The sequence below is a fragment of the Elephas maximus genome, chromosome X, assembly GCF_024166365.1.
Source record: "Elephas maximus indicus isolate mEleMax1 chromosome X, mEleMax1 primary haplotype, whole genome shotgun sequence".
Taxonomy (NCBI): domain Eukaryota; kingdom Metazoa; phylum Chordata; class Mammalia; order Proboscidea; family Elephantidae; genus Elephas; species Elephas maximus.
The window spans coordinates 28,975,181-28,995,671 of record NC_064846.1 but is presented as its reverse complement, the minus strand read 5'-3'; positions in this window follow the sequence as shown (position 1 = coordinate 28,995,671).

Genomic DNA, 20,491 nt, shown 5'->3' with positions numbered 1-20,491 from the left:
GAGCTTGGGGAGGGAGCAATTTTTATAATTTCTTCTATCACAAAGGACTTTAGCAGTTATTACCTTATTTTCTAACAGAGGAAATCATTAAAAATGCTATTGCCACACAAACTTAAATATTAAAAATAAAACAGTAAAACTAAAGCCATACAATTTTCTACTCCATACTGTGTAATTGGACAAATATTTTTAAAAATCATCAGTTAATCATTTCCTAACATATGTATGGAGCCCTGGTAGCACAGTGGTTAAGAGGTACAGCTGCTAACCAAAAGGTCAGCAGTTCGAATCCACCAGCCACTCCTTGTAAAGCTGATGGGGCAGTTCTACTCTGTCCCATTGGGTGGCTAAGAGTCAGAATTGACTGGATGGCCATGGGTTTGGGGCTTTTTTTGGTAATATATGTACATGCCCATTTTGCAATGATTCATCAGGTTATTCTTGAATCTAGATATCATTGGTTTTGGCCAAATATGAAACAGAAAAGTCAGTATAGAATATGCATGGAATTTTTAAAAAGGATCCAGTCATTAAAAATGATCTCTTTAGAAGTCGCAATATTAATTTCTGACAAAATAGATTTTAAGTTACATCCATCATAAAGGATAATGAAGGACACTATATAATGATTAAAGGGACAATATATATTTTTTTCGTTTTGTTTTGTTTTATATCGAGAAGATATAACCATATTTATGCACCCAATGACAGGCTGCAAGATACATAAAACGAACTCTATCGGCATTGAAAAGTGAGATAGACAGCTCCACAATAATACTAGGAGACTTCAACACATCACTTTCGGTGAAGGACAGCACATTCAGAAAGAAGCTCAATAAAGACACGGAAGATCTAAATGCCACAATCAACCAACTTGACCTCACAGACATATACAGAACACTCCACCCAACAGCAACCAACTATACTTTCTTTTCTAGTGCACATGGAACATTCTCAAGAATAGACCACATATTAGGTCATAAAGCAAGCCTTAGCAGAATCCAAAACATTGAAATATTACAAAGCATCTTCTCTGACCATAAGGTCATAAAAGTAAGAATCAATAACAGAAAAAGCAGAGAAAAGAAATCAAACACTTGCAAACTGAACAATACCATACTCAAAAAAAAAAAAACTGGATTATAGAAGACATTAAGGTTGGAATAAAGAAATTCATAGAATCCAACGAGAATGAAAACACTTCCTATCAGAACCTTTGGGACACAGCGAAAGCAGCGCTCAGAGGTCAATTTATATCAATACATGCACACATACAAAAAGAAGAAGGGGCCAAAATCAAAGAATTATCCCTACAACTTGAACAAATACAAAGAGAAGAACAAAAGAAACCCTCAGGCACCAGAAGAAAACAAACAATAAAAATTAGAGCAGAACTAAATAAAATCAAAAACTGAAAAACAATTGAAACAATTAACAAGACAAAAAGACGGTTCCTTGAAAAAATCAACAAAATTGATAAACCATTGGCCAGCTGACAAAAGAAAAACAGAAGAGGAAGCAAATAACACAAATAAGAAATGAGATGGGCGATATTACAACAGACCCAAATGAAATTAAAAGAATCATATCAGATTACTATGAAAAATTGTACTCTAACAAATTTGAAAACTTAGAAGAAATGGATGAATTCCTAGAAACACACTACCTACCTAAACTAACACAAACAGAGGTAGAACAACTAAATAGACCCATAACAAAAAAGAGATTGAAAAGGTAATCAAAAAACTCCCAACAACAACAACAACAACAAAAAGCCTTGGCCCAGACAGCTCCACTGAAGAGTTCTGTCAAACTTCCAGCGAGAGCTAAGAGCTAACACCACTACTACTAAAGGTATTTCAGAGCATCGAAAAGGATGGAATACTACCAAACTCATTCTATGAAGCCACCATATCCCTGATACCAAAACCAGGTAAAGACACCACAAAAAAAGAAAATTACAGACCTATATCCCTCATGAACTTAGATGCAAAAATCCTCAACAAAATTCTAGCCAATAGAATTCAACAACATATCAAAAAAATAATTCACCATGACCAAGTGGGATTCACACCAGGTACGTAGAGATGGTTCAACATTAGAAAAACAATTAATGTAATCCATCATATAAATAAACCAAAAGACAAGAATCATATGGTTTTATCAATTGATGCAGAAAAGGCATTTGGCAAAGTTCAACACTCATTCATGATAAAAACTCTCAGCAAAATAGGAATAGAAGGGAAATTCCTCAACATAATAAAGGGCATTTATACAAAGCTCTTAGCCAACCCCATCCTAAATGGAGAGAGTCTGAAAGCATTTCCATTGAGACAGGGAACCAGACAAGGATGCCCTTTATCACCACTCTTACTCAACATTGTGCTGGAAGTCCTAGCCAGAGCCATTAGGCTAGATAAACAAATAAAGGGCATCCAGATTGGCAAGGAAGAAGTAAAAGTATCTCTATTTGAAAATGACATGATCTTATACACAGAAAACCCTAAGGAATCCTCCATAAAACTACTGAAACTAATAGAAGAGTTCAGCAGAGTATTGGGATACAAGATAAACATACAAAACTCAGTTGGATTCCTCTACACCAACAAAAAGAACATCGAAGAGGAAATCACCGAATCAATGGCATTTACAGTAGCCCCCAAGAAGATCAAATGCTTAGGAACAAATCTTACAAGAGATGTAAAAGACTTATACAAAGAAAACTACAATACACTTCTGCAAGAAACCAAAAGAGACCTACATAACTGGAAAAAAAATACCTTGCTCACGAATAGGAAGACTTAACATTATAAATATATCTATTCTACCAAAAGCGATCTACAGATTTAATGAAATTCTGATCCAAATTCGTACGACATTCTTTAATGAGATGGAGAAACAAATCACCAACTTCATATGGAAGGGAAAGATGCCCCGGATAAGTAAAGCATTACTGAAAAAGAAGAACAAAGTGGGAGGCTTTACTCTATCTGATTTTAGAACCTATTATACCGCCACAGTAGTCAAAACAGCCTGGTACTGGTACAACAACAGATACATGGACTGATGGAACAGAATTGAAAATCCAGACATGAATCCATCCACATATGAGCAGTTCATATTTGACAAAGGTCCCAAAACAGTTAAATGGGGAAAAGACAGTCTTTTTAATAAATGGTCCTGGCATAACTGGATATCCATCTGAAAAAAAATGAAACAAGACCCATACCTCACTCCGTGCACAAAAATGAACTCCAAATGAATCAAAGACCTAAATACAAAATCTAAAACAATAAAGATCATGGAAGAAAAAATAGGGACAACATTAGGAGCTGTAATACATGGCATAAACAGTATACAAAACATTACTAATAAAGCAGAAGAAAAACTAGATAACTGGGAGCTCCTAAAAACCAAACACTTATGCTCATCCAAAGACTTCACCAAAAGAATAAAAAGACTACCTACAGACTGGGAAAAAGTTTTTAGCTGTGGCATTTCTGATCAGCGCCTAATCTCTAAAATCTACATGATACTGCAAAAACTCAACTACAAAAAGACAAATAACCCAATTAAAAAATGGGCAAAAGATATGAATAGACACTTCACTAAAGAAGACATTCAGGTAGCTAACACATACATGAGGAAATACTCAGGATCATTAGCCATTAGAGAAAAGCAAATCAAAACTACAATGAGATTTCATCTCACTCCAACAAGGCTGGTATTAATCCAAAAGACAGAAAACAATAAATGTTGGAGAGGCTGTGGAGAGACTGGAACACTTATACACTGCTGGTGGGAATGTCAAATGGTACCACCACTTTGGAAATCGATTTGGTGCTTCCTTAAAAAGCTAGAAATAGAACTACCATATGATCCAGCAATTCCACACCTTGGAATACATCCTAGAGCAATAAGAACCTTTACACGAACAGATATATGCACACCCATGTTCACTGCAGCACTGTTTACAATAGCAAAAAGATGGAAGCAACCAAGGTGCTCATCAACAGATGAATGCATAAATAAATTATCTTATATTTACACAGTGGAATACTACACATCGATAAAGAACAGTGATGAATCTTGGAAACACTTCATAACATGGAGGAATCTGGAGGCATTATGCTGAGTGAAACTAGTCAGTTACAAAAGGGCAAATATTGTATAAGTCCACTATTATAAGAACTTGAGAAATAGTTTAAACAGAGAAGAAAATATTCTTTGATGGTTACAAGAGGGGGGAGGGAGGGTGGGAGAGGGATATTCACTAATTAGATAGTAGATAAGAACTACTTTAGGTGAAGGGAAAGACAACACACAATACAGGGGAGGTCAGAACAATTGGACTAAACCAAAAGCAAAGAATTTTCCTGAATAAACTGAATGCTTTGAAGGCCAGCCTAGCTGGGGCAGGGATTTGGAGACCATGGTTTCAGGGGACACCTAAGTCAATTTGCATAATAAAATCTATTAAGAAAACATTCTGCATCCCACCTTGGAGAGTGGCATTTGGCGTTAAATGCTAGCAAGCGACCATCTAAGATGCATCAATTGGTCTCAACCCACATGGAGCAAAGGAGAATGAAGAACACCAAGGACACAAGGTAATTACGAGCCCAAGAGACAGAAAGAGCCACATAAACCAGAGACTACATCATCCTGAGACCAGAAGAACGAGATGGTGCCCAGCTACAACCGATGACTGCCCTGACAGGGAACACAACAGAGAACCCTTGAGGGAGCAGGGGAGCAGTGGGATGCAGACCCCAAATTCTCATAAAAAGACCATTATTTTTTTTAATGGTCTGAGACTTGAAGGATCCTGCTGTTAATGGCCCCCAGACCTTCTGTTGGCCCAGGACAGGAACCATTCCCAAGGTCAACTCTTCAGACAGGGATTGTGCTGGACAGTGGGTTGGAGAGAGATGATGGTGAGGAGTGAGCTTCTTGGATCAGATGGACACTTGAGACTATGTTGGCATCTCCTGCCTGGAGGGGAGATGGAAGGGTAGAGGGGGTTAGAAGCTAGTGAAATGGACACGAAAAGAGAGAGTGGAGGGAGGGAGCGGCCTGTCTTATTAGGGGGAGAGCAATTCGGAGTGTGTAGTAAGGTGTATATAAGTTTTTGTGTGAGAAACTGACTTGATTTGTAAACTTTCACACTTAAAGCACAATAAAAATAAAAAAAAGAACTTGGTGTAAATAAACCATAAAAAATGCTCTTTTAAAATTAATATTCTTATATTGCATTGTGGGCAGAATATTTCCTGTAATAATTTCTGCTTTTTGGAATTTATCAAAATTTTCTTTGTAGCCTGAAAAGCAACCACTTTGTGTAAAAAGCCCATGAATATTCTGTGGATATTTGAGATGAATATGAAATCCTTAGGATATAAACCTCTGTATATTTGCTAAATTAAGCTCATTAATTATTATTAATTTTTGTATATTATCAGTAATTTTGTTCCTAATGGATCTGTCAAGACTGAAAAAATACCTAGTTTTGCCTTAAGGATTATCAGTGTGGCCTTGCTTTGCTTTATATTTTGTATTATAAAATTTTGTGCTTATTAATCTTAAATGTGGATAGTATATTTATCAATATAAGATAAATTACTTCATGTATTTTTTCCTTAACATTAATTTATATAAAAATTATATTATTTTTTCTACTCTCCTTTTGTTCGTATTTGTGTATATTGTCTTTACCCGTTCCTTTATTTTTAACTTTTTTGTATTGTTTTATTTTAGCAGTGTCTGTTTAAAATAACATAAAGTTGGGTTTTGTTTTTCATCCAATTTGAGAGTCTGTCTTAACTGGGCCACTTAACTGTATGAACTATGATAACTGAAATATTACTGTAGTATAGTAAATTACTATTATATGGCCCTTTTTTTTTTTTCTAGCCATGGTCTTGTGGCTCCCCCAAAATGACTGGGTGAGAATATGCAAATAAAGTACTTGTGGCCCACTAAGAGGATTCAGCAGCCTGCTACTCATGCAAATAAGACTCATGGAGGTCTTGTGAGGCTAGGACTATGCAAATAAGGTACATAGAACCCTTGTAGGGGAGTGGTCAGTTTTGCAATCCCCCTAGCCTTAAAGGGAGCCAATCCCAGAGGCTGAGAGGTAAATCCCAGTACCATCAAGAAGAGCCAGGAATAGAGAGTATCATTTGGACCCAGGATCCCTGTGTCGAAAATCTCCTAGACCCAGGAGATAGAGCTATAACACTGGAGAAGGTGGGAGATGGCAAGAAGCTGAGGTGAGCTTCCTGGCTCACAGAGTGAGGCAGCTACCATGGGCATGCAGACCCATGGAGTGAGACTGCTGAACACCTCTGGGCAGGAGACTTGCTGGTGGAGTAGGGTGCCTCCAGGATTTCAGTGGCAGAACTAAAAAGCCATAACACTTGCCTGAGCAGGGCAGAGGCCAAGCCCGAATGGGGACTCAGGCTGAGAGCGAGTGCTGGTGGCAGCAGCCAAGAAGAAACTGTCCTGACTGAAGAACTGTATCCTGCGTTGTTCCTGTTGCTTCCAAGTTGATCCTGACCTTGAATTGTAACCTGTTACTTCCCTAATAAACCCCATGACTGTGAAAAAATGATCTCTTACCGAAAGTTAAAGAGCCATGATTTTTTATTGCATATGTAGAGAAATTAACGAACACTACCACTGTGCTTTTGTTCATTTTCTTCATTACTGAATGGTGTAGTTCCACAGTCCACGGAACTACAAAACAATAGGCACCTCAGCTCACAAATACATGGCCTTCTCATCTAACTTTGATTTATTTTTCTTTAAAATAGTATTTATGTGTTTTTTGTTTTGTTTTTGCCTTTTTATTTTTATAATAAATATGTTATTGTTGTTTTGAATAAAGTATATTTGAGGGATTAGTGTAATTCAACATGAATATTTTTAAACCAGCTCCCTCAGTTGAGTTTATTTTTGGTCCTAAAATGGTATATCTAGAAATGTTTCTGAAAGAGTGGCTATCTATTATGGAATCTAACTCCTAATTCAGTCATTTAATGAAAAATTTTTATGATTTTTAAAAATTAATTTGGGGGTAGAAAGATAAATGCCAATCTATAAGTCAACAATAAAACAACTATTTATTTTATTGTATATTTTCTGTATGCTTATTATTCAACAAGAGCACTATGCTAAATATTGGAGGTATAATGTTAAACAACATAGAATGACTTCTTCCCTTATAGAGTCTAAAATAAAGTCATATCTGCTTCAGCAGTCCTTTGTCTTGAATAGGTTTTGTGTCTGTGAAAATAGCCCAGAGTGCTTAAAATATTTCTACCAGATTATTTAATCATACCTGCCCAATCTGAAAGTAAGGCTGGGACACTGACAATTAAGGAAATAGTTAACTGATACTTACTTAGATGTTTGAATTTGCTGAATCCTTTAATGTCAGTTTTAAAGTCTGAGGGAAAAAAATTGAGCCATAACTTTAAATTAAATTTAGTTCAATTTTTAAAATTTGAGGTAAAAATTTTGGTCAACAAAATTACCTCATCTTTTTTCCCCTTTGCCTTGATGTAAAGACAAAACCATGATCCAAAAAAGAACAAAGAATGACTATTTATTCCTTGAATTTTCCATTTAGAAAGATTAGTGTTCAGTGCTCTCTTTTGCATATTTTAACAACAAACAACAATGCAAAAAAAATGATAAGCATATCACTGGGTAAGCTTCTACTTCTTTAAATGAATTATGTTCTAAAGGACATAAATAATACAGAGAGAGCAATAACAAAGCATTATACAAAAATAACATCACAAAAAAAATCCCTAGTAGAAGGGCTAGAATTAGCTACTTTATAGCCATTAATTTTGTGCTTAATCTTTATCATCGTATATCAGAACTTTATGCAACTAGAAAGAAATGTATGCAGGTAAGAAGAAAGTATGTTTGAACATAGTGTCAAGAATAAAGGAATAGGTAAAGGCAGGATAATGTAAATTAGCCCTTTAAATTATTCTGCATTTTGAAATGTCATGATTATAGCTTTGTAGCAACCTGAAGAGATGATATAGAAGATGAAGTCTAAGAGCCAGAAGAGACCATAAAGGATTCATTTTACATGCTAATCAACATCTTACTGGCTAAACATAGGGCAAATGCAATCGAAACAAGAGAAAATTAGTGAAGGAGATTTTTATTAAGTAGATGAAATCCCAGGTGAATTTAAAAATAGAAGAATCCAGAGCACTCAAAACATCTTGTTATAGCAGCCATTTCTACCTAAAAGCACTTCAGGATTACGTAAAACAGTTTTCCAAGTTTCCCCTAGCTTATGGAAGGATCAACGACTATAACTAGAACATTCTCTTCATAATGAGGAGATACTGAAAGGTATTATCTCTACCATCTTCAAAAAACTCTTGTGCCACTCAATCATTTCTCACCAGATGAAAATGGTCAAACATAAATGCAATGTCAAATTAAAAAAAAAAAAACTGCTCAAGTGCTATACTGTACCTGCCAGAAATGATTACTAAAGACTCATCCCTATAAACCATCTCTGATTATAGTATTCACTTGGAAAGCACCTCCATCAAACTCAGTGCTAAGAAAAGAATATAAACTACTTCTTTATCAGAAAGTTGGTGTGGACTAGATCACTCACTGCATTCTTAAACACAAATTCAGCCAAAGTTAATTGGATTCTTCCGATGGCACAACTTCAGAGCTTATGTCAGCATTGGCATTCACTACTTTTGCAAAGTTGCAATGAAAAGGACAACTTTAAAAAGCACCATTCTTTGAATTTGACCAGAGGTCAGGTTGAACAGCTTTTAATAGCAGTGATCTCAATTCAGGTGTTTGAAGGGGATTTCAATAAGAACACTCTTCTTAAAAGAGTCAAATATAAGAGTATAGTCAGTGTTTTTCTGTTTTTGAGAAAATAGCACTAACCTTTCCTAACCTGACAACAAATTCCAGTGATAATATATTTAATATAAAATAGAGATCATAGACTTTACTCATGCATTCATTTGTGGAAGGCTGAATTATACACAATAAAATGGCATAATGAAGTCACTCCAGTAATTTGGAATTTATGCTCACTTGGATGTGCTTGGTTAAGGTTTGCCTTTGCTCTCTATTAAAAAAAAAAAGTATTTTCAGCAAAATCACAGTGACTATAAGGAAAGAGCTTTAAGAATAAAGACCAAGAACCTACTAATTTAGAAGTAGCATTAATAGACAAATATTGCCTGTGCTAATGAAAAAGAGCTTCTAGACAAGTACATTAATTTATTATTTTTTTAAAAACAGATATTGGTATTTAATCAGGCCTTGAATGGCATATACCCAGTAAAACCTAGTGCTGTTGAGTCGATTCCAACTCATAGCGACCCCATAGGACGGAGTAGAACTGCCCCATACAGTTTTCAAGGAGTGCCTGGTGGATTTGAACTGCTGACCCTTTGGTTAGCAGCCGTAGCACTTAACCACTACACCACCAGGGTTTCCTGAAGGACATATAGGACCTAAATAATATCACATTCTAATAGAGAAGGAAAGGGCATTTCAGGGTGGTGGAATAGCGTCAACTATGACTTAGATAGCAGAAGTCCCGTATGACAATCCTTCCAGAATATTCTACTTCTTAACAGTGGTCTAGGCAGCCACTATCAAATAATCAGGGTTTTCAGATAAAAACTATTTTCCATACAGGGTATAGGGACAGGAATGCATATAGCATACTCTTGGGAAGATAAATTACCTAGCTGAGCTGGAAGTGAAGCTTCATGTAAGGAATAAAATATATACGTTGAAATACATAACGGTCACGTTGTGGAGGGCTATGGAAGGTGGGCTAAAGCGTTTATATTTCTATCTTGTAGCAACTCAGTTCCCAATCTTCTTTCCTTCACAGGGTATCTAATGAGTGGTATTCAGTTGAACAAAGCATTCCGCGGGTGTACCCAGAGATATATGCAATTCCTAAATTGGAAGTCTAGCCGCACCCCTCTCTCTCCCACAAAAGAAAGCATTTCTGAATATGAGTGAGAAAATTTTTACAGGGATAATCATGAAGCCAGTCAAATTTACTACTTAAATGATTTGTAAATGGTCCTGTAGAGTTAGTAAGGAATTACTTCTTATACACATCACAATTGACCATAGTGGGAAAAGAGCCAATGTTGTATTGATGTTTTTGTGAGGAAATAAGTCACATGTACGCAGTGTGTGTGTACATTTGTTTATCATAGCATTGAGGCAGCAAACCAATTAGGTAGCAACTCTGGGATTCCAGACTTGAAGTGATTTGAGACTCTCCAGACTAGAATAAAACTGTAAACATGGAAAGGATAAGACAGTAAGATATGCATTGTAAAGAAAAAATCCAGTTTTTATTTATATATTTCTCATTTCCATTGCAAATAAAGAATGAAGATTCATTTTGGTTGAAAATTGTATAGCAATATTTTAAAGTTTTAACAATTGTGTAGAAATTCAGATTTATTTTGGCACCAATCTGGTCTAAGGGGATAACATCTTTAGTTAGGATGAACCGCATGAAATTGCTGATATTTGAGCGTTTGACTTACAAAAAAATTAATTTAATGTGGTTCAGTCTAATGTAATCCATGTTTCTGTGGCAGATTTGTGGAGAGAAGAATAGGTTTTGATCAAGCAAAGTACAACCAACAATAAATTGGCACACTTTGTGAAAGATAAATGGAAAAATAAACTAAATGAAGATCTGAAACGTAAAATTTCAATTCCCATAGATATACAAGAGGCTTGGAATTCTCAAGGAAAAATGGTCAAAAAGGTATAACAAAAAGGAGGATTGAGTGTTAAACTATATTTTTAGCTATATGATTCCAAAAAACATTCAGTCATACTGATAATTCCAAGTACCAAATAGGTGAAATAACCAGATCTGTATTCAATATCAATACATCTTTTTCTTCTAGATGTCTAAAACCAAAACAAACAAAAAAAGCCTGTTGCTGTCGAGTCAATTCCCACTCATAGCGACGCAACAGGACAGAGTAGAACTGCCCCATAGGGTTTCCAAGGAGCGGCTGGTGGATGATTTGAACTGCCAACCTTTTGGTTAGCAGCCTAGCTCTTAACCACTTTGCCACCAGGGCCCCTCTAGATGTCTAACCCAGTGCCCAGTGCCATCTAGACATACTCAGTTTAAGATGGGATTTCAAAGAGTAGGAATTAACTCCATAAACCATACTAAAAAAACCACATCTCCTTTTTATATGTTCCTCTTAAAGGAAAAAAAAATGCAAGGAAGACTAATGTAAGATTAAGAAAATTGATTTTAAAAAAAGTGAGTGAATAGCTTTCCTTATGTTTAAAAGCTAAACAGTGACAGCTAGTCTATATATAGACAAGTAAAGGAAACAAAGTGGCAGATTACAGGCATGTGTCTTATTTGTGAATAATAATGGCAATAATTATTAGTTTTATAATAATTAATTTAAATACAGTTTTGGTGTTTGAAAATTTGAGAGAGTGTCCATAAAAATTGTATTTCTAGTCTCTCTTGAACACCTGAAAGACCTAGCAACACTGGTCTCACATTTCCAGATGTCAACAATTAGCCAAAAGTGAGGAGCAGATACACCCTTTAGATGAAGCAAGCCATCTAATTTTCTGGACACCCTTCCCAGTTCATTTCATTCCATTGACTTCTTGGTCCCTATAATCGTTTGAGTTTGTGATTCCTAGCCTAGGGTTTGAGGACTAAATATGGACAACTGATATGGATAAGGGCAAAGAGAGGAATTGTAACTCAATGGGAATACTCTAATTCCACATTCTATCCCTACTGCTCTGTGGAAATGTATGTATGGTTGAAGATGAATGATGGTAAAACTACGTACTTAAAGGATATAATTTGTATTTAAACACTTATCATTTGTGGAGAAAATTATTTTGGTAGAGGAGAGGGGAAGCTCTTTTCCATAGCTTTTCAAATAATATTGCATAGACATCCACTTTACCTTATATGTATAAATGATGATTCCTTCATAGAAACCCTAGTATCAGTCTTATACAAGGAAAGAAGACACAACTTCTGAGGCTTGCGGGAAAAAAAAAATGAAGAGCTATGTGATCTATTCATCTGCTTTAGGGCCAGGCATCCTGTATGTTTGCAGCCAAAAGTGCTTTCTCTTAACAGAAACATCTGGAAGGAAGGCTATGATAAAGAAATTTAGTCTTCAGACCTACTTATTACATTATGTTATAGTATTTAAGGACTTTGAGTCAAGTTATAACAAACATTTGACTGTGCCATAGACCATGTAAAGAGGAAGTAAAAGACTTTACTGCAATGGTGAGTTTGAGACAATAAAGGGACTTTTCTTGTTAGTTGACTTTTAGTTTCTTCTAGATTGAAGGAGGTAAAGAGATGTGGGCCCCAGAAGAAGGCGGAAGAGAATGACAATGAGTTTGAGATAAGGGAGAGCCTTAGGTGGGGGTAGGGAAAGAGGAGAGAGTGAGCTCCAGAAGGAACACATCAGGTGGGAACTAAGGAAGGAGATGGAGGTATAGGTAGGAAGAAATTGTCTGAAAGATCAAGACAGACAGATTTTAGAAATAGAGGCATTAGGTATTCAATTTTCAGTTTGTTTTTTTTTTAAATATATGTATATTTAAAAAAAGACCAGACTTACTGATCTGACAGAGAGTGGAGAAACCCCAAGAGTATGGTGCCCAGACACCCTTTTAACTCAACACTGAAGTCACTTCTGAGGCTCACCCTTCAGCCAAAGACAGGCCCATAAAACAAACAGTAATACATGTAACTCAACCATATATGAGACTAAATGGGCACACCAGCCCAAGGGCAAGAATGAGAAGGCAGGAGGGGACAGGAAAGCTAGACGAATGGAAATGGGGAACCCAGAGTTGAGAAGGGGAGAGTGTTGACATGTCATGGTGTTGGCAACCAATGTCACGAAACAATACATGTATTTACTGTTTAACGAGAAACTAATTTGCTCTGTAAATTTTCACCTAAAACAGAATTAAAAAAAAAAATCTATGTGTATTTTCTTTTGTTATCCTTATACTTCCAGTAATGTTTACTAAACATTACAGCCTACAGTCAGCAGTGCTTTGGGCAATACAGGCATCTGGGCTGCATTTCCATAAGGATAAAGCCAATTGGGAGAAGCAGGCCAGGCAAGCAACTAGAGCATTTTTGGAAGCTATTATAAGATGGCCATAGATGAGTTGCAGGGAGGCCCAGAGCAGAGATTCTTAGTGAGAGGGGAAAACAACAGTGAGGAGACTAAAAGTGGATACTGGGAATGCTCAGAAGTTCTTAAAGAAGAAATTGGACATTCTGTAGTCATCCAAGATAGAATTTTACATGATGATTAGTTGAAAATTAAAGGAGAGGACAGACTCAAATGGCTGTAGGATTTGGGGATACTTGCATTTCCTGTGTTTAAATATATTTCAGTGACTATTTTCCATGATTGAAGCCAGATATTGTTACTTATTGATCTTTGTATCCCCATACATGTATCTGGCATTGAAGTCCACAATAAACATTTTTTAAGTGGGTATATGATATAGGGTCGCTACGAGTTGTAATCGACTCAACGGCACTGGGTTTGAGTATGATATGTACATTTGGGGGTCAGGGTATGGTCAACTGGAAATAGCCCTGAGAACAAATTAATTTACAAACCTGACTTAATTCTCCAAAATGCAAGAACTGATGAATCTTCTGGTAGAAATTCTGGATAGATGATTCTAATGCATCAGAGCAGCTAAAATCTATTCTGTTTGGAAGTCTGCATAGGAAAGGGTCATAAAAACAGGATCACTCATAGTAGCAAGAGGAGAAAATCCTGCGAGCGCTGGACCTTTAGTTTCCTCCCGGTACCCTCCTCCATTATGAATAAAGTATATAAAGTTATATTTTTTTATTGTTACAAAATGATTGAACTAGTTCTGTGTAATCTTGTCCTTTTTTTAGTTTTATTTTCGTATATTTCCTTAAATATTGTTTTTGAAAGCATTTTTTATTTGTTGGGGGTTTATTCATATTTCCTCAAAGTTTTTCACTTCAGGGAAACATTAAGCCAATATTGGCTGGGGCTGGAGACAGAGGAATTCATGAGAGTGAGATATGATTCCAAGATGCCTTGCCAGTTTGGTAAATCAGTATACAAAATCCTCAGCTTGGAGCTTAGAACAAGCCCGCCAGGCTGCAAGTTCTTCTGTGTAGCCTGGTGTTTGATTTTCTGCTTATCCATTAGAGTGAGTGATGGGTCTCAGTCTGGTAGACAAGCTTATCTAGACACAGTATAATCAGAACAGACACCATTGTTGATCATTTTACATTTGCTTTTACTCAATGTTATACCAAGAGGGATCAAATGGGGGAGGGGGAAAGCAGTCTGCCACAGGTGCACCAAATAAGAGGGTGCTTTGTTTATAGAGAATTTAAAAACAAAATGTTTATAGAGAATTTAAAAACAATAATGAAACAGATGAAGAGTTAGTCTGCTGTTTATCACCAAGGCCCAGGGCTTCTAAACATTGTCAGTGATAAAATATTTCTTCCTACCAGGGCTGACTGCTGCCACCATTCCTCCCACATTGGTAAAAACCAAAGCCAAAGTCATTGCCGTCGAGTCGATTTCGACTCACAGTGACCATATAGGACAGAGTTGAACTGCCCGATAGGGTTTCCAAGGGCCACTTTGGTACACCACCGCTTTTACTTCCTGTTCTTCCTTTTTAATTAAATTTACAAAGTAACTAAAATCGTGGACACGAGAGCTAGATTTCTTGGGTTCAAAGACCAGCTTTGCCACTTACTAGCTATGTTAACTTGGGCAACACACTTAATCTCTGTGGAAATATTGATATTACCTACTTCAATGAGATGTTGTGACAATTGAATTAATTAATTTAATTACAGTGCTTATAGCAATGCCTAGAACATAATAAGCACTTAATATGTTAACTAGTAGTAGTAGTAATATTCCACTGGGGACTCAATGGTTGGTGTTTTGAAAGGAGGGAATAAAAGACTAATGGTTTATTACTTTTGGAATTTGGTTGCAAGAATATTTGTTGCAGTTGCATTACTCCTGGATATAATCAAACAATTCAGGGTTAAAGTAGAAGCTGATCCTTCTTTCACTAAACTCTGTAAACACAGGAACCAATGCAAAGAGGCTGATCTTGCACAGAAAATCTTCAGTCGTGAGTGGGAGAATATCATTGGAGTGTTTATTGAATGCTGCCTATATGCCAGGTACTGCGAGTGATATCAAAAAGGGAAATGTCATCTCTATCCTTACAATCTAGTAGGTAAGATTAAGCCATGGCAATACCTGTATTTACACAAAATCACCTCTTTCTTTGGTCATGGAAGATACCGCTAATGGGTCACAACACTATTTTCAATACTAATGGCTCTGTAATCCTCTGAATATAAAATTCTAAGTAGCGTAGCCCTCACTTATTTATGCCAGTTTCTAGTGAAGATAAAATCAATTTGCTCTTAGGGGTCAATACATTACCCAACTGTTAAATGAATAGTCTATTCAGCAGGAAGTCATAATAGAGGAATAAAAGAGCGAAAACTTTCAAGGGAGGTAACATTTAGCTGTACTTAAAGAATGAACTCCTATGTAAAATGACCTGTAATGTAGTACTGTTCCTTTTCACTGCCATCAAAACTGCTGCCAACTCATGGTGACCCCAAGGACAAGTGAACAAAATGTTGTCTGGTCCTGTGCCATTCCCATCATCAGATGCACATTGCTCCATTGTGATCCATAGGATTTTCATTGGCTGATTTTTCAGAAGTAGATCTCCAAAACCTAGTCTCGCTTAGTCTGGAAGCCCTGCTGATATCTGTTGAATATCATAGCAATAGCAAGCTCCCACTGATAGATGGGTGGTAGCTGGGCTTGAGGTGAAGTGGCCAGAAAGTAAACTGGGGTCTCCCATAGAGAAAGCAAGAATTCTATGCCTAAACCACAAATGTACCTAACATGTAACATAGTGTTGTTGTTGTTAGGTGCCATTGAGTAAATTCTAACTAATAGCAACCCTATGTGCAACAGAAAGAAACACTGCCTGGTTCTGCACCATCCTCACAATCATTGCTAAGTTTGAGGCCATTTTTGTAGCCATAGTGTCAGTCCATCTCATTGAGGCCCTTCCTCTTTTTCACTGACCCTCTAATTTACCAAGTATAAAAAAAAAAAAATTTTTTTTTTAATGTCCTCCAGAGACTGGTGCCTCCTGATAACATGTTGAAAGTATGTAAGATGGAGTCTCTTCACTGTGGCTTCTAAGGAGCATTCTGGCTGTACTTCTTCCAAGGCAGATTTGTTCATTCTTCTGGCAGTCCATGGTATATTCAATATTCTTCACCAACATCACAATTCAAAAGCATCAATTCTTCTTTGGTCTTCCTTATTCATTGTCCAGCTTTGCCATGCATACCAGGCAATTAAAAATACCATGGTTTGGGTCAGGAGCACCTTCATCCTCAAAGTGACATCTTTCTTTTTTAACACTTTAAAGAGCTCTTCTGCAGCAGTTTTGCCCAATGCAATACATCCTTTGTTTCTTGGCTGCTGCTTCCATGGTCATTGATAGTGGGTCCACATAAAATGAAAATCTTGAGAATTCAATCTTTTCTCCGTTTATCATGATGTTGCTCATTGGTCCAGTTGTGAAGATTTCTGTTTTCTATGTTAAGATGTAATCCATACTGAAGGTTGTAGTCTTTGATCTTCATTAGTAAGTACTTCAAGTCCTCTTCGCTTTCAGCAAGCAAGGTTGTATCATCTGCATATCAAAAGTTGTTAACTGAGTCTTCTGCCAATCCTGATGACATGTTCTTCTTCATATAGTCCAGCTTCTCGGATTATTTGCTCAGCATACAGATTGAAGAAGTATGGTGAAAGGATACAACCCTGACACACATCTTCCCTGATTTTAAACCAAGCAGTATTCTCTTGTTCTGTTGGAACAACTGCTTCTTGGTCTATGCACAGCACAATTAAGTGTTTTGGAATTTCCATTCTTTGCAATGTGATATAGCAGGGTTAAGCAAATGTTTTAATAGATATATATGCATGGCCACTTATTTTTAAGCACATACTTATATTTCAAAGACAAATAAATGCAGGAAAATGAAGAATTCTCACGAAGTCAAGCAATATTTTCTGAGATTCTCAGGACCAGTCGTAGCCCAGTTAGTGTTCTATAGGTTAAATTGATCAACTATATTTATATCCCTTTATAGAAAAGACCCAGGAATCCTGGTGATACAGTGGTTAAGACTCTCGGCTGCTAACCAAAAGCTGGGCAGTTTGAACCCGTCGGCAGCTCTGCTTGAGAAAAATGTGCTAGTCTGCTTCTTTAAAGATTTGCAGCCCTGGAAACCTTGTGGGGCAGTTCTACTCTGTCCTACAGTGTTGCTATGAATAGGAATCAACTTGATGGCAGTGGGGTAAGATTTTTTGGGGTTATTGAAAAGCAAAGGAGCCCTGGTGGTATAGTGGTTAAGTACTCAGCTGCTAACTGAAAGGCTGGCAGTTTGTAGCCACTCCAAGAGAGAAAGATGTGGCAGTCTACTTCCATGAAGATTACAGCCTTGGGAACCCTATGGGGCAGTTCTACTCTGCCCTATAGGGTTGCTAAGTGTTGGAATCGACTGAATGGCAAATTTTATTGAAAAGACCTGTTTGGATTAAAAAGTCGGAAAATAAATTAGAATAATGTTTTAAAGTTGTTTTATTCCTACTCTTTAGAAAATCATATAGCAGGATACCTTTAATTTTCATAGGCAATACATAGAGCTCCTAAGTAAAATAATAATAATAGTAATAATAATCTCATATATTTGTATACATTATATGTGTGTGCGTATGTGTGTACAAACATATCTACACACATGGGTGTATACATTTTTTCTCATGGTCTTCTGATTATTTCTTTTTAAAATGCCAATTTATGACATGTGTTTCAAAACGAAACCAGAAACTATTTCTTATGAAAGCTAAGCATGACCTATTTTTGGAAAAAATAGAGCTTTTTCATCACACCTACACATAGCTTATTTGCACAATAAGTGTATAAGGAGTCAAGAGTTCAAGATACAAAAGGTCAAATGGATAATTAATTTTAATATAGCATTAACTACTCTTTAAAGTTGCTGAGATAACATGGTATGCAATCCACAATTCACTTTTCTTTCTATCCCTTCAACAGGAATTTCCTAACAATATATTCTTAGTATGGGGAAATACAACTATAATTAGCATTATAATTAACATTTCTTACTGCTGCCTTATGGTCTTCTCAATTAATATTCCCCTGCCTGGGATAGCCATAGGGGTTATTCCCCCACTTCTTAAACATCTCTTCTCAAATACTACCTTATCAGAGCGAGCTTCTTTGGCCACATTTTTTTTCCTTATCCCACTATAATGTGTGCATTGTGAAAATGAAAATATTATTCTGTACACTATACTGAGGGCATTGGTGAAAAAAAGGCTCCAGAAATTAAAGGCATACCAACGGAGATATTTCAATAAACAGATACAATGCTGGATGTGCTCACCAGTCTACGACAAGAAATTTGGAAGCCAGCTAACTGGCCAACTGACTGGAAGAGATTCATCTTTATGTTCACTCCAAATAAACTTAATCCAACAGAATGTGGAAATTATCAAACAATATCATAAATACCACATACAAGTAAAATTTTGCTGAAGATCATTCAAAAGCAGTTGCAGCAGCACACCATCAGGGACTGCCAGAAATTCAAGCTGGATTCAGAAGAGGATGTAGAACAAGGGATATCACTGCTGATGTCAGATGGATCCTGGTTGAAAATAGAGAATACCAGAAAGATGTTCACCTGTGTTTTATTGACTATGCAAAGGTATTTGGCTGTGTGGACCGTAACAAATTATGGATAACATTGCAAAGAATGGGAATTCCAGAACACTTAATTGTGCTCATGAGGAGCCTGTACATAGAGCAAGAGATAGTTGTTCGAACAGACCAAGGGGATACTAAGTGGTTTAAAATCGGGAAAGGAGGGAGGGCAGAGCCAAGATGGCGGAATAGACAGACACTTCTGTCGAGTCCTCTTTACAACAAAGACCAAAAAAAAAAAACACAAGTGAAACGAGTATATTTGTGACAAGCTGGAAGCCCTGAGCATCAAAGGCAAGCTTAGACAACAAACTCAGGGGCAGGGGGAGGAAGTGGCCGTTCAGAAGTGGAGAGAAGTTACCGGACCTGAATCACGGGGAGCCCTTAGGCACCATTCCCGGAGCAGCGGTGGTGGCGGCGGGCTGATCCTAGCATTCCACCGCAGTTTCCTCAGGGAGAAGCAGCCAGCCACACAGACTACTCACACCTCCGGAACCTGAGGAGAACGGCGCTCTCGGCAAAAGCTAAGTACTTGCGTATATTTTACCCCGCCCCCCTCAACCCCCAACCCAGCTTCAGTGGCCGAATCCCTAGGCCTGAGATAGACCCTGGTGAGCACCTGGAGCCGTCCTCCTGGCCTTGGAGAAGAAAAAAATTTCCAACTGGGGGGAAAAGTTAATTTGCTAGCTCCATTAACTGGGGGAGCTCAGGGCAAAAGCGACTCCTGTCCAGGCATAAACCGTCCATGGACATTGAGCACCTTTCCCTTCTGCATGGACCTGTGTGGGCCTATTTCGGGAGACTAGGCCCTTGTTGGCAAACTCCAACCATTTCAGCTGTGCAGTGGAGAGATGGGTGTTTGGTGTTTGACATTGCTTTGCCTATTAAGCAAGGTCCTCACCTACCCACATCAGGGACCTAAGGACTGGTAGCTCCACTCAGGTCACCCAGCCACCTGTGACAGGGGTCCAAAGATAACTGGTACCTCCCAGTCCTTACAACCAAAAACTTTGGGTGTCCATGGCCCCTGTGCAGAACCCACCCACCAGCACACTCTAGGGAACAGAGACACGTTTTCCTCAGAGAGACTTGGGGGTCGGTTGTCTGCCCCCTGCCTTGTTCAGAGCATGAACCCCTGCTGCAATCAGATACCAGTATATACACCAATCACCCCTGCCCTTCTAAGACTGTAAGACAGAGCCTGTACCACACACTTGATGATCAGCTACCTGGAAACCTGAGCTGAATTCATACAAGAAAACTGAATGGACTCCTAGACTGATATACCTGATAACAGCTCTAGCCAGCTGGGGACAGGACACCAGAGCTCCAAAGGTGAAAATAATCAAGCTAGCTCACTCAAGGAACCCATAGGGGTATACCAAAACAAAACAAAGCAAGCAGCTACGACACAGTAAGCAAGCATAAACTAACGTAATAACTTATAGATGGCTCGGAGACAACAGTCAATAACAAGTCACTTAAAGAAACAGGCCATGACCACCTCAACAGGCTCTCAAAACAAAGAATCCAGGGATCTTTTAGATGAAAG